A 14,055-nucleotide genomic window follows, 5' to 3' on the forward strand; every position below is an offset into this window, starting at 1 on the left:
TCTTTCTCCCTCATCTCCCCGCTCCCCAGAGGGAAGCACAGTCCATCCAGGAGGTTTCTGTGGGTTTCAGCAAGGGTGGACTGGCTTCTGATTGCTGTTCTCTCCCTCCCGTGATTTACATGAATTAAATGGTATCCGGATTTTTGAAAGGACCGTGTTTGGTTGGAAACTGAATACTTCTTTGATTCTTAATTGTTCAAAGCAGAATTTCTAAGGGATTTTTTTCTTCCTCTTAAATATCAAAGTAATTAAGTCTCCAGCAGCTCCAACTAAGTTCCCCTTAGATTTGTGAACTGAACTTTTTGTTTCCTTTAGTGTGCTGATATTTTTCCAAAATGGCATCAATGAAAAGACCATAGAAAATAAATCCATTTTTCTAGCAAGACGTCTTCTGTGCTAAATAAATGGATTTAAGGATGTCCAGACTCTGCTCATAGGAGATAATAAGAACATTTAGCACTACAGTAAATGTACTTTTCTGCTAAATGACTTTGCATCTCTCAAGTATAAGTAGAAACATTAAGTAATGAAGCTCCAGTCCAATAGAAAAACAGCAAATGGATAATTAAGAAAACAATGAACATTAGAAAACCTATAAAAACACAGACATGCAGCTAGGCCAGTTCATTAAGTTCAGTCTAACTTGATTTCAGCTGTAACTATAATAATATCCAGCAGACACCCCCCTGCTGAGAGACGAATGTGCAAGGAATCTCTTGACCTACTGATTTTAATAAAACACTTGTTTCAAATGCTGCTTTTTAATTAAATGTCTGGGTTTGGGGATTTTAGGCACCAAAGAAGGAGTACTGGATACCCAGGAAGTAGGGACTACATAACCGAGTATATTTGCTTATAATAAGCTGAACAAAGAAATTATGAAAATTACTATTAAACATCGGTAAGTGACGATTTATTGGGAAAAGATTGCAGAAGGGGAGTTCAGGAATCAGGAACAAAGAAGTGGTCAAGGACTCAAAAAGCATAGAAGAGCACATCTTGAAACATCTCCTATGGTTAAAAATAAAATATTTACAAGTAGACTTCCACACACAACCATAATTGGGACCAATGCAAAAATATGTAAAACAGAGAAAATTAATTCTACATCAATAAGGCCTCTAACCAGAATAGACAAATTCTGGATATAAACAACACAGACTTGTGATAAGAGGCCTGGATTACCAGGCACATTACTACCTCCAGGGGTTCAAAGAGATTAAATAAATTTCTTGATTGTGCCATATTATTTTCAGGTCTCCTATGGGAGAGGAAAAGATATTTGTCCACCTGCCTGGAATAATCTGGGGGTTGGGACATTCTCCTCTACTGGCTGCTGGACCACCCTTGCAAAGGGGAGAGGGAGCGGACGCACCTTAGCCTCCTTTCCCCGGCACTGTTCTCCTGCGTCCCTAGCACCAGCACAATCATTCAAGCGCAGACTTGGTACGGCTGAAAAAAACATGCTTTGAGTTAAACTGATTGTCAGATTTGAGTTTAAAATCAAATGTCTTCTCACTCCCAGTAGTTTCTGGAGAGAGGGCGTTATTTGTTGTCCTATCGAGTGTGGCTAGCGTTCCACCGCCTGCGCTCACATGGAGGCTCACATGGGGAGTTCCCTTTAATAAATTCACTTGCTCTTACTTACGAATCCTATGTTATGCCTACCGCTAGAATTGTTTTGACTTTTCATCTCAAACTGAGCTTTAAAACTTATTTTCTGGCCTGTAGCATATGATAGTAGACAAAGCAAATTATGTGGAAGATTGCAAGGTGCCTTCCAGTATTTTTCTAGCAATACTAAGGGTGCTGGTGCAGAATCAGTACTCTCCTCACACCTCTACTGAACATACGGGGCGTAGAATGCTGCCACGAAGGGTTTGCAAATCCCAGTTTCTCAGATGATCTACGCTCAGATGATCTCTGCTCTACAGTAATGCCTGCTCTGTTGCTTTAAGGTAGCTCTGGTACTTGCAAAATTTAGAGGCACTTTGGACTGCTCTAAACCGTTCTGGCTGGTAGCAGCCTCTGCACAGCCATACGCCATCTGAGAGCAATTGTGAGCAGATGCCAAGCGGTTGCCTCTGGTAAACGGTTGGCTCTGGCCCATCTGACCCCAGGGTAACCCATGTTTTTGTGGCCAGGCTAGTGATGGAATTGCCAACTGGGAATAAGCAGTACTACTTATTCTTCTACTTTCTTCTGCCAGAGCAAAGCCGAATTGCCAGACGAGTTCTGAACGTTTTTCTATAGGGTAAGCAATACATCAAAACCTATTGAAGTATTTAGTGTTTTGCAAATGAAGAACCGCTCAAAGGATGCTACGTAGGTGTCTAGAAATTGATCTTGATGACAATGCAGACTGTTTCCCACTTTTTTTTCCCATAAGAACAGGTGATGGGATTACTGCTGAGGGTACCTGGGCTCTGGTTCATGTGAGTCCCCTAGGAGAGATGATGCACTACTGACAGCTTCTTCCTCGCCCTTGAAGCTTGTGAAATTTGCTCTCATCAATTGGCTGCTGAGACTCTTTAATTGTTCAGTTGCTAGAGCCGTGCAGGAGCTCCTATCTCACTTGCTTCACTGACAGTGTTAGCAGAACAGGACGAGGCCATACATCAGATGGGGGGGTTTATGGGAAGAGCTCATGTACATCACCAGCCTCAGCGATGGGGTGTTCAGCACACCTGCCTTCTTGTGGAAAAGTGGGGAGGAAAAGATGTATATCTGGACTCTGGCCTTCATCCCAACCCCAACTACTGCGGCCGTTGTCAAAAATGAAGGATGTTCTCAGTACATTACCAGCAGCTTCTGATAATTGGAAAAGGTGTAGTCTGTATTTTGTCTGAGAATACTGATCACAGACTCAAAAGCAAGAGAACAGAAATAACAATGTTTAACACTTTGTATTACAAGCAAATCAGAAATTGAATTGTTTGGGACAAAGCCGTAGGGCTGTCTCTTGACTAATATCAGATGTCTGCTGTAAATAATACAGATGTGAAAGTTTCTGAAAGGAGAGCTCACAGTAATCTTCTGTGAAGGAATTGATAGTCAACCTACACACAGAATTTGCAATTATCTCCCATGACAATTATTGAGTCAAAACCCACATGGGAATAACAGACATGAAAAATAAAATTTTCTAATCTATTTAAGAAAAAGTTAGAGGCAACTAATACTAGGTCAACATTCCAAAAGCAACCATTCGAAAATTTTAACGAAGTTCCCCATTTTCAATCATATGATCATAATAATGTTAACATCTGAGTGTTTTCTAGATGCCAGATTATTATTCCTGCAATTTAGAGACTGTGGTTATATAAAGAAAATAAGATTTTAATCTCAGGGAGGACCGTCAAAAATAAATGAAGCTTAGAGGTATGGCAGTCAAGTCCTGAGCGAGATCAGGAAGTTTTTCAGACTAAGAGCTGTTACCAGTCCATGCATCACAGTAACAGTTGATTTACATGCCTTTTTGCATTTAAAAGCATGTTGTAAACATGAACAAGTTGCCAAAAATTTCTGTAGGGTCGATAAATACTATAGACAAACTAGGAGAAGCAGAAAACTGAAGAATTGTATTTTGGAGACTCTAAGCAATCACAGTTAGCTTGATTTCTAATAGGATTTTAGATGCTTAGCACTAGACTGGTATTTATTTTTCATCGGTGCGTATTTTCTGGTGGAAAATCATGAATCGATGACGTTGAAAAGGCTTTTACTGTACTGCTATCATGAGATTTTTAATTGTAAACTGAATTTACAAACTATTCAGACATGGGTGATGTTTTCATAGTTCGTACAAATCAGCATCTTCCTACTGCTGACCTGGGACCAGATGACTCTCAGGATTGATTCCAACCAGTCTCACACTTGTTCATAATCAGGTACTGCACCTCCTCTTGGCCAGGTTCCCACAGCCCACCCTGGCTCTCTGGAGCCAGGAAGGGAGAAAAGGTAGATCTGGATGTATGCACATGTGGAGTCGGTTTTCCTACGGGGATATATTCTAGCAACAAGGTGCCATAGCCATGTTCATATAGCCAGGTCTAGGTTTCACAGTTACCAATGACAAACTAGTTTTAACTAACTCAGTCTTAAAAAAAAAAAAAATTTAGTAAGGCTGAAGTGCCTTGGAAAATCTCAAGAATTCTGTTTGTCATTACTATTAAAGAAGAAAACATATTTAAAACATATAAAATTCAACATAGTTCTCATTTTCTCATTTTTTGAGGGACAAATAGAAAATAATCAGGATTTAGAGCAAGGACAGTGCAGATTTGCCCCAAAGCTGTAGGGGTCAAATGCAATTAGCCCTAGCTTCCACATCAAAGCCAGACAGATCTATAACAGTTTCTGCATGACCTGCTTCTAGTTTCAGCCTATAAACGTTTAGATTGGAAATACCGTCCTGAAAAGAATACAGACTGTAGACATGGTATTAGATTACTATAATTATGAGAAATTATTTGGTTGAAAAACTTGGAAATAGAATTCAAGATCCCTCAAACTTTGGCATATTTTTCAAATGAATCTCAGCTGGACCCAACAGTTGTTGACAGTTGATGGCAGTTCTGTATGAAATATGTAAGTAGATTCCAACACAGTTTTCACTGGGCCCTTGTGCACAGCAAACATCACAGTCTGCAATTGCAATAGCTGGCCCCTTGTGAGGACAAAAAAGCAAATAAGCATGGAAGTGAAATTATCCACTTATTCACTGAAAGGTCCCTCTGGGCTAAGTTGAGGAACAGAGTGAGACAATATGTATGTGTGAAAGAAGGATAAAAGCATGGCTCGTGCTTCCATAGTGCTTGTGCTATATTTCTTCTATGAATAATCAGAGACTTTGGTTGTTCAAGGCTTTCAGTCCTAAACCAGTACTATAATAATTAATCATTGAAAATGGTGAAATCTTTTCTGCTCATTAACATGACAAGATGGGTAAATACAAAGTATAGGCACCAGTGTATTTTCTATTGTGTACTTAAATGAGAAGCCATTTAAATGTCTTTATTCTTATCCTTCTTAATATGGTATCAAAGAAAAATTAGTCACACTCATATCACCCTTCACCAAAATGAAGGGAAAGATTTCTCTATGCTGCACGCAGACTTATGTACGATCTCCATTAACGTTAATGGGAGCTTTCGGCTAAATCCCCAAGCCCTGCAGCAGACATCTACGCTTTATAATTTGGGGAAGCACTGTCAAGATGGTGGAGTAAGACCCAACAAACATGAAAAAAAACCAGCATAAATCAAATAGTAACTGGAATTGCAGTAGGGAACAGCAAGAACACTGCAGAAATTTGCACTTTGCAAAGCAATAGGGTTCTTGGATTCCAACAGAGTCCTGAAAAGGTAAAAATAGAGCTGGTGTGAAAAGGACTGATAGAAGTCCAAACAGCTTAGGAAGCTCAGTAGCCTATCATCACCTCCAGGAATAGTGGCATACGCCTCCATGATGGTGCAGGATGGAAGATATGGTGTTATTTTCCAGGGATGAATCAGTGATACTTTCTGTCTGTATACTGTGTTTTGTTAGTGGGTAATTGGTTTCTTGAAAAGAAATTTATCTGTCCTTGTTTCAGCAAAAGGAACATGGAAGAAGATATATATATGAACAACCCTGTGCTTTTCCAAGCAAACGAAAGTCAAAATAATATTTTAAACCAGATGAGCTCTTGTTATAGCTGGCTGTATGTTAAATACAACTTTGCAGCCTAAAAGTTCAGTCTTTGAGTTCTCCTCTGTCTCGTCACACTCTACATGCACTGAAAGAAAATGAGACACATTCACAGGGACAAATACATCAGTCTTGGCAATCTAAGCAATTGTACCTTACAACAACTTCTGTTCTCTTATCCCGCATCTCGGAATTTAAATCCCATATCAGATCAGACCCCCTACATGGCAGTAGAATTTGATGTAAACAGAAGCAAGATTTAATGGAATTATGCCAGGAATACTTTTGGGCTAAACTGCATATAATAGAATTTCTGCCAGTGAATTGGGTGACAGGAGCAGAAAATCTAATCAACGTTTTTTACTACGCTATCACCTTTGAGTTTAAGTATAGACAAACAAATACCAGAATGTATCATTTCCATGCAATGAGGGGCTGCAAAAATACAGATATTAAATGGAAAAGCCATTTGAAAGGCAGAAAAGAAGGTGAGTTTAAAGCAGTTTGACCCAGTTAGGCTGGGGATCTCCAGTATATGGCGTGAGAAAGTATTTTTTACACCTGGAAGATTTCATTTACCACGTACTCTAGAAAAAGGCGAGCTTCTTAAGGAGTTGAACAGGAAGGATTAAAGTAAAGCATTAATTTAACATGTAAAGGACTGTTCTCCGAGTTGTGATTAGCACTGTGATTCTAAGTTAAGAAACTCAGATTTGGTCAACATTTGTGTGATACGTTATCTGTGTTGCCTGTTTCCAACAAATGTGCAGGACCCTTCTATATTCATTCCAGTCACTAACCACAACTTGTTTTCCACTCCCCTTTCAGCTGTAGCGAAGTTCATCCATAACTTGTAAATTGACACTGCAACTCGTTTGGGCCCCTTGCAAACCATGAAGCCTTGGCTTACTCTGCGTCCATTCTAGCTGCCCTTTTACTTTGCATTCAGTCGTATCTGTAGTTAAATGTATTTCTTTATGAATCAAGAAGCAGCAGAGTAAAATAGCTACAAAAAATGATGAAGGCTGTGTTTCACAGTAACCTAAAAGTTGCACAGAAATAAATAGAGAACTGTGATTTAGGATCGATACACAGAAAGAAGCTGTAGTCACCAAAATAAAAGAAAAGTCTCTACTGAAATAGCTGAAGAGTGCCTCTCCCTCCTCTCCATTGAACTCTGCTATTATTGAAATTAATACATTGATGTAGACGGACTTTATCAGGATATTCTGAAGAATGACTTTTTTTAATATATGGGATTTATTTTCTCTTTCGCTTATAAATTAAAAGTAAAGAACTATCACCATTAATGCCATCATTTCGAAAAAGTTATGAGAGTTCTATGGAAAATCTGAAATCTGTGTTCTCAAATTTGTCTGCAAGACATGTATATATACGTGTATATTTTCCTGTGAAGTTTTTCCCTTCCTTCTAAACCTGATACAGGTTTACCCAGAGAAATGGCATCAAAGGGGTTAAAGACATAATATTAATGCTGTACTACACTGATGTCAGCAATTTATGACGGGATGGTGGGTTCCAGCGCCAGAAGCTATGGCACAGGAGAGAATGTTATTTTAACAGCATGATTCTCTATGAAAGCCTGTCATCTTCTGTTCTTGAACCTTTGCTGATGTACTAAGGCGACATGCCCAGATAGAAAAGGAATGTTTTTCAGCTGTTATGTGGTGGCTATTAATAAAGTTACTGCTATACAATAAATATGCTGCTACTGCTTGCCATCATTTTAAATTGACAAAGACATAGGAATCTCTTGGGGCACCATTGTTTCTGAAGGGCCACATCCTTCATTCCCTATTCAGATGAAACTTTTAATAACGTAGCTCAGGAGAAATTTTCCTTTTAAGAATTTTAAGCCCTTGAGACCAGCCGGGTACAAATACCATGCTGTGTCAGGCCACATTCACTGTGACTGACAGGGCATAATGCAACACACAAGTTCAGATTTTTCTGCATTGCACCTCTCATACTCCTTTGATATTTTTCTAACATGCCTGACAAGACCATAGTCAGGTCCAGCACGTGCTCAGCAGCAGGAAGACAGAGATGAAATTCTGAATGCTAGGACTGATTTACTGTTATGTCTGACTAATAGCCCTCACAACTCACAGTGGATGAATAAAAAGTTTAGCCCTTGTTTAACTCTTCCCAGAATTTCCTTTCTTTCTGATCCCACTTTCCCAAATCACTCACCTGTATTCCAAAGATTTCCTTACTTCTTTTTCAAAAGCAATTGCAAGGCAAAGAGAAACTTTCTGTCTAGTAAAGAGATTTTTTATGTATGCTATTTGACCAGTTGCACATGGTTTTCTTTTGGCTAACAAGTTCTTGCAACGTCATGGCCAAGGACCATAGAGCTAACCCTTCAAGGACCATAGAGCTAACCCTTCAAGGCCCAATGAACAGTCTTACATGGTTGTTCATAGCTTACACAAGCGTCCTTCTAAGCAAATTATCAACAATGCCTGTTCTTGAAAAGATAATTATGTCTACCCCATTCATCAAGAAAGAAATCTGACTCACCATGATGAGCAGATGCACCTTGATCACCTGAGCCAATTAGGTCACCTGAGCCAAGGTGGCACTTTGAGGCACCAAGTTGCTCACTGAATCACCTCGGTGATCTGGGAGAGCAAGAAAATTCTGTGGAATCAGCAGAACTTAGACAAAAACATCTACAGAGAAATATTTACATCTCTGTATTTGAATTTCCTGTGTGTCTGTAAAAATAAAATACTTCTTTAATGTTAAATCAAAGTAGCCGTTAATGCCTTTTATACCAAAATTAAAATGTAACATGCGTGTATACATTACTGCTCAAATTTGAAGTAGTGCTGCTGCAGCTGTAAAACTGGTTGCTGTTCATACCTACTCATACATTATTCCTGCTCAGAAAGTTTACCACCTACCTTTCATGTACTTTGTTGCCTTCACTCACCCTGATCTGTTTTTCTGCCACAATACATGAAGCAAAACTTGAAATTTCACTGGAAAATGCAGAAGTGGAGCATTATTTCCCTTACACATAATGGGGGGGGGAAGGGGGAGGAGGGAGGGAGAAGAAAAAGAAAAGAAACAAATCCCAAACTGTCTCCCTGACTGCATCACCGCTGGAAAAGAAAACTGAGGAGACTTTAGACAATGTTGAACAAGATCTCAGCAGAGGAAGCAACTAATCACAGAAACAGGTGATCTACTGGTCCGAGCACAGAACTGCAATTTGTATGAGCACATGCTGTAGAACTAGAGGAGCCATCCTGGGTCACTGAATCCAATTCCCTGTTATCATAAGTAATCATGTCATATAATCCCATTCATCTCATTTGAGCTCCGTCTTAAAACCCTTTTTATGAATTTGCAGAATAAATGCATTCATCGCTAGTTTATATTCATTTGTTCTTGTGTAACCTTGTCCTTTAGCAAAAATAGCTCATCCTCCTCCCATCCCCCGTTTATTTATAGAAAGCAATCATATTTTTTCTCAGCTATTATTTCGCTAGGCTAAGTCCAGCTCTTTCAGTCCCCTCATGTAAAATAGCTTCTTCATTCCTCTAATTATCAAAGCAGCTGGTCTGTGTACCTGCTTCAGTCCAAACACCTTTTTTTATAATACTCTCTACAATGTTGCAAATAGTTTTAACCAATTACTATTAACCGTCAATTTTTCACTACCCACTGGAAATACTTTGCTTCACACGTAAGATGTTTTTCCTTCTCTGTTTCTCTCTCCCCTTCTTTCTTTCCTTTCCTTTCTCTATCTCTCTCTGTCATGGTCAAGTCACAGAAGTCTTTTGTGATTGACTCATGCATCCAAGTCTCCTTTCCCATCTGCTGTTTTCCCAGCCTGCAAGTTCAACTTTTTGTTAATTAACAATATAAATGCATCAATACCTAATATTTTTATTTGTTTTGCTTAATTTAGTCATAAATCTGTTATTTCTGTGTCTTAGAACTGTCAAAGATTTTTCATATATTGTTGCAATATTCCAATGAGAACTTATCTCAAATTTGTGTCGTTGGTTGATTTTATTCCTAATAAACTAATTCCTAAATGAAAATGCTAAAAATTGTCAGCTCCAAAGATAATGCTAGAGGAATTCTGTTAACAATATCTCTGGAGGCAAATTACTCCTTTTTTTAGCTCTCTTCAGTTGTTTTACACTTAGAAAAGTAATTGTTTCTAAGTCTCTAAGTCTCTTCCTCAGGCTAAATAATGCCACCATATCAGATGTTCTCTTGAAATCCAGATAGAAAAGTGCACTATAATTTTCTTCTAGAAAACCAGTTATCTGGTTAAATCCAGCTGTCAGTCTAGTCTAGCATGACTCCTCCCTCTATCTTTGGCTAATGCAAATGGCATTCCATCCCAATTTTTCACAGATATCTATGTTCTTAAATATTTGTCTCAAAATGGGTTTTAAAACCTTGATTATGACAAAGGCAAACAACCATTAGCCACAATAGCAAAAATGACCACTTCCTTCTTTTCTTCTCCTTAGAATCATAGAATCGCCTGGGTTGGAAGGGACCTTTCAGATCATCAAGTCCAACCATCAACCATCATCCTTCCTTTTCATATGTTCTCCTATTAGGAAGGATGCTTCAGGAGTTACTGTTCGAAATCTTCCAGATTTCCAGGGTGAAATTTAACTCTTGCTGCATTCTCAGACGAAGGAACATCTGTTTTTAAATACATGTTTCTATTAGCCTTTTTTGCCGTGGCATTTTTCAGTGTCATCTTCACAGAAAACTCAGTAACAGAGTTCTGACGCTGATACTGAGACCAATTTAACTTACTTGGAAGGAGTTACAAAAATTGCTCTCTACAATAGGGATAACGAAATATATGTCACTCAAAGTAGGGTTAGGAGTTTTGCTTTGCTTATATTTATGTGCTGCTTCAGAAAAAAAAAAAAAAGCACTGTCTGTGGCATCATCATGTCCCCAGTAAACGACACTGTGATCTCCTAAGTGTCCGAATGCTAACCCTCTTGGGTCTCTCGCAAGTTCTGCTGGATGAAAAACTCTCACATTGGGTATTTTCTAGGAATGCATCTAGATTAAATCATTACAGCCTACCTTTTGGCCATTGTGCTATGATAATAAGTTATTATACTGTTACTATTGTTACGGACTAATCCTACAGTGGCAAAAATTGCTACAGTTTTCTTACAATAGCTTCATAATTCACGAAATCAAATGAGAAACAGAAAACGCTACATAGGCTGAAAATTCTAATAACAAATGTATGCAGTGTAGATAGTATTTATGTATAGGTGCATATATCCATGCATGAAAAATATTTATAAAATACAGGTCAGTAATGTAGACTAGCAGCTTAGATAAATGCACTTTAATTGGTACTAAACCGGGTAAGTAGACACTGAAAAGGCAAGACAGTATTAGAATGAGAGGACTAGTGCTAAAAATATATGAAAAAGAAGATAGTATAACTTTTTAAACAATATGGTAAGTGGCAAGATCATAACTAGAAAAAATAATTGTTTCATATGGAAAATGCATGCTACACATGACAGAAGGGAGAAGGGGGGCAAGCCAGACCAGTCAAAAGCAGTGGTCATTACCAGACGCTTCAGAAAGTCCCGGAGACTGACGAGACTAAAAAGATCCTAAATTCTAATTGTTCACATATTTGTAAACAAGTTCCTAAGTGTCCACCTATCTCCTGAATGATTAACAGATGTCTTATTCGCTCCTTTACAAGGGCGCATATCCTCATATCCGTAAAATATTTTTATTTTGCAACTAAGAATGTCCTGTTATCCATACAAGGAGCTGATAGTTCTCCTGATCATAACTTTTTGACTTTATGGATATCCTGTGGCACTGAGTTCAGCAGGATAGCTTCTAACTCTAGAGAATATAATAACTTTAGTAAGTATTTCTCTATTTTTATAGTATTCTTTATACAGACCCTTGATCTGATATAATGAAAAAGACACTTTAGAATATTTTGTTTCTCCCCATGTACCTAATAGCTCTTGTATTCCTTTCCAGCATCTCCCTTCTGAGATAAATATTTCTATTTTGTGTAGCATCTCCTCACAATATTAACAAATTTTGTTGTGAAAAATGCGGGTTTCCTTTGGAAAAAAAAAAAAAAAGGGCAGCAAAACCAAACACAGGAAACTCTCTTTTGGCGTTGACTTCAATTTTGAAGAAATTGAGATGTCTAGATTTTTATGGGACATTTCATACAAAGATCATCTTTCACTGCATCATCTTTAATTTACAGACAACAGATGATTCTCCAACACAACTTTGAACAAACTTTCTGGGATAGGTCAGAAGCTTTAACCAGACAGGACCGAAGATTAAACGACTTGACCAAGTAAGCTCAGTGAGTCAGCAGCAGAGTCGGAAGGAATAAGACCCAGAAGTGAAATCTCATCTTTTTTAAGCCAACATAAATTTCCCAACCTTCTCTGCAGAGCCAGGATTTCACCTCCATTTCCGTAATATACTCCTCTCTCCTCTAATCGCTAAAGCACAATTGCACCAACTGGCTCTTCAGTTACTAAACTTTTAAAGGTGGTGGTGCTGATGTTCGTTTTTGACCACACGTGTACTTGATTTCACATGATTTCACAAAAGTGTGCTCATTATGCATTATTCTGGTAACATAAGCTTAGGCAAGTAGTGTGATTTAAAACTTACTGACACTATAATCCCTTTAAATAGTTCCTTCGTCGCATTAACTTACAGGGAATGAAAATGAAAGTGTAATATCAAAATTGAATGAAGTAAACTATAAACAAAATTTCTGTAGAAAGACAGATCTCACTTCAGGCTATTTGCACCAAGGAACAGGATGATAATGTACAGTATTTGTGTACTTGATCTAGAAATGCTTTAACAACTCCTGTTTATTTGTATGGGACTCATACTAATAAATAATGATTACATTTTCTGTACGAAATCTTTGGAAACTGTGAAACAAAGTAAATTAAATAAAACCATTGTATTTTTGTTTAGTCTGGAGAAACTCAAATATCCCAGCAGATTTAAATCACCCTTCTTTTTAGATCAACAAAGCTGTTCAGGTATTTTCTTAAAATAATTATTTTTCCTTCTTCTTTTTTATTATTACTGTACTTGATAGGTTTATCACAAACATTTGCAAGCACCAAATCATTTTCAATGCAGCCAAAAAATAGTGGAAGCTTAGCCTGGACATCTTCAATACTTCCTTGATAATCCTAATCATTTTCTGATGATAGCAACTCTCCAGAATTTTTCTCAAAATGCTTGAGAAATGTTTGAAATGGAAGAAGTGATTCTTTGATTTAATACTCGTATTTTTAACCAATACATATGGGCATATTTTCCAACGTAGTTTTACCAGGGACATTCAATCCGGACAGCCACAGTTCTCACATTACTGAGATAATGTTATTGCTATTAATAATCTCAAAGAACCTCTGACTTTGAAGGCATTGCATAGAGCTGCAGATGGCTGCATAAAGGTCATTATTTTTATAGCTGTAACATTAAAAATACTGGAAACTCCATACACATGGCTTTGTTCTGCTGTATGTTTACCTTCAAAAAGCTAGAAATGGATGTGACGGGAAGAATACTTGCAGGAAACATAACACTATATAAACGACACTCTAGTGCAAGCTAAGCTTACGGCAATATAAATATCGATGTTATTAATGCCACCTAAAGTATCGAAATATAATATATACCTCCCTACCTCGTGTGCAACATAGCAGTTTATGTCACCAAGGCATTACTTCTGATGCAATAACTTTTATTTTAAAATGATTTATTGCACTGAAGTCCAGCAGGAAGGAAAAAGAGCTTGAGGAGGTGCACGATGGGAGTAAGACAGGATCAGGAAAAGAAAGGAGAACCGGAAGCACACAGAGTTCAATAACATAAATGATCATAGTATCTTTCCAGAGGTTTCTACAGTACACACTTTTAACTGCTGGCTGTAACACATGGACTTATTTTATGTGAATGTGGTTTCCTGAAGTGAATGGAAATTTAGACATTCATAAGGGTTTAGCAAATTGGGCACATAGATATAAGATCTGGAATATATACATAACAGATCTTACGAATAGGCGCCTGGACAAAAACTCTGCCAGTGTTCAATAGACTCTTGCTGTTATTTCAGTGCCATGTGTTCCCATTATCTTCTTAATTACCCACCCCCAGCTACAATTGAAGACAATGATGTTGCAGTCAGTACATTCTTTGTGAAAGGAGAATATATCAATCCTATGCTAAGAGTCAGTCCTGGTCATTCCTTTCTGCTATTCCAAATGACCGAATTCCATTAATTAATTTATCTTAAGTGACAAGAAAGTT

At 37.9% G+C, this 14,055-nt stretch overlaps 1 protein-coding gene across 6 annotated transcripts in view; it reads right to left on the bottom strand.

Annotated features, from left to right (window-relative positions):
- FLRT2 (fibronectin leucine rich transmembrane protein 2) overlaps nucleotides 1-14,055 on the bottom strand; it is a 66,765-nt gene that overhangs the window by 29,042 nt on the left and 23,668 nt on the right. For 2 of the 6 annotated variants that reach the window (XM_063332199.1, XM_063332198.1), the window contains exon 2: nucleotides 8,236-8,336. The exons of the other annotated variants lie outside the window; for them this stretch is intronic. The gene's annotated coding sequence lies outside the window, so the exon portion shown is untranslated. The remainder of the gene's footprint in view (nucleotides 1-8,235; nucleotides 8,337-14,055) is intronic. 6 annotated transcript variants of the gene reach the window in all.

This window comes from Chroicocephalus ridibundus, chromosome 4, assembly GCF_963924245.1.
Source record: "Chroicocephalus ridibundus chromosome 4, bChrRid1.1, whole genome shotgun sequence".
Lineage (NCBI taxonomy): Eukaryota > Metazoa > Chordata > Aves > Charadriiformes > Laridae > Chroicocephalus > Chroicocephalus ridibundus.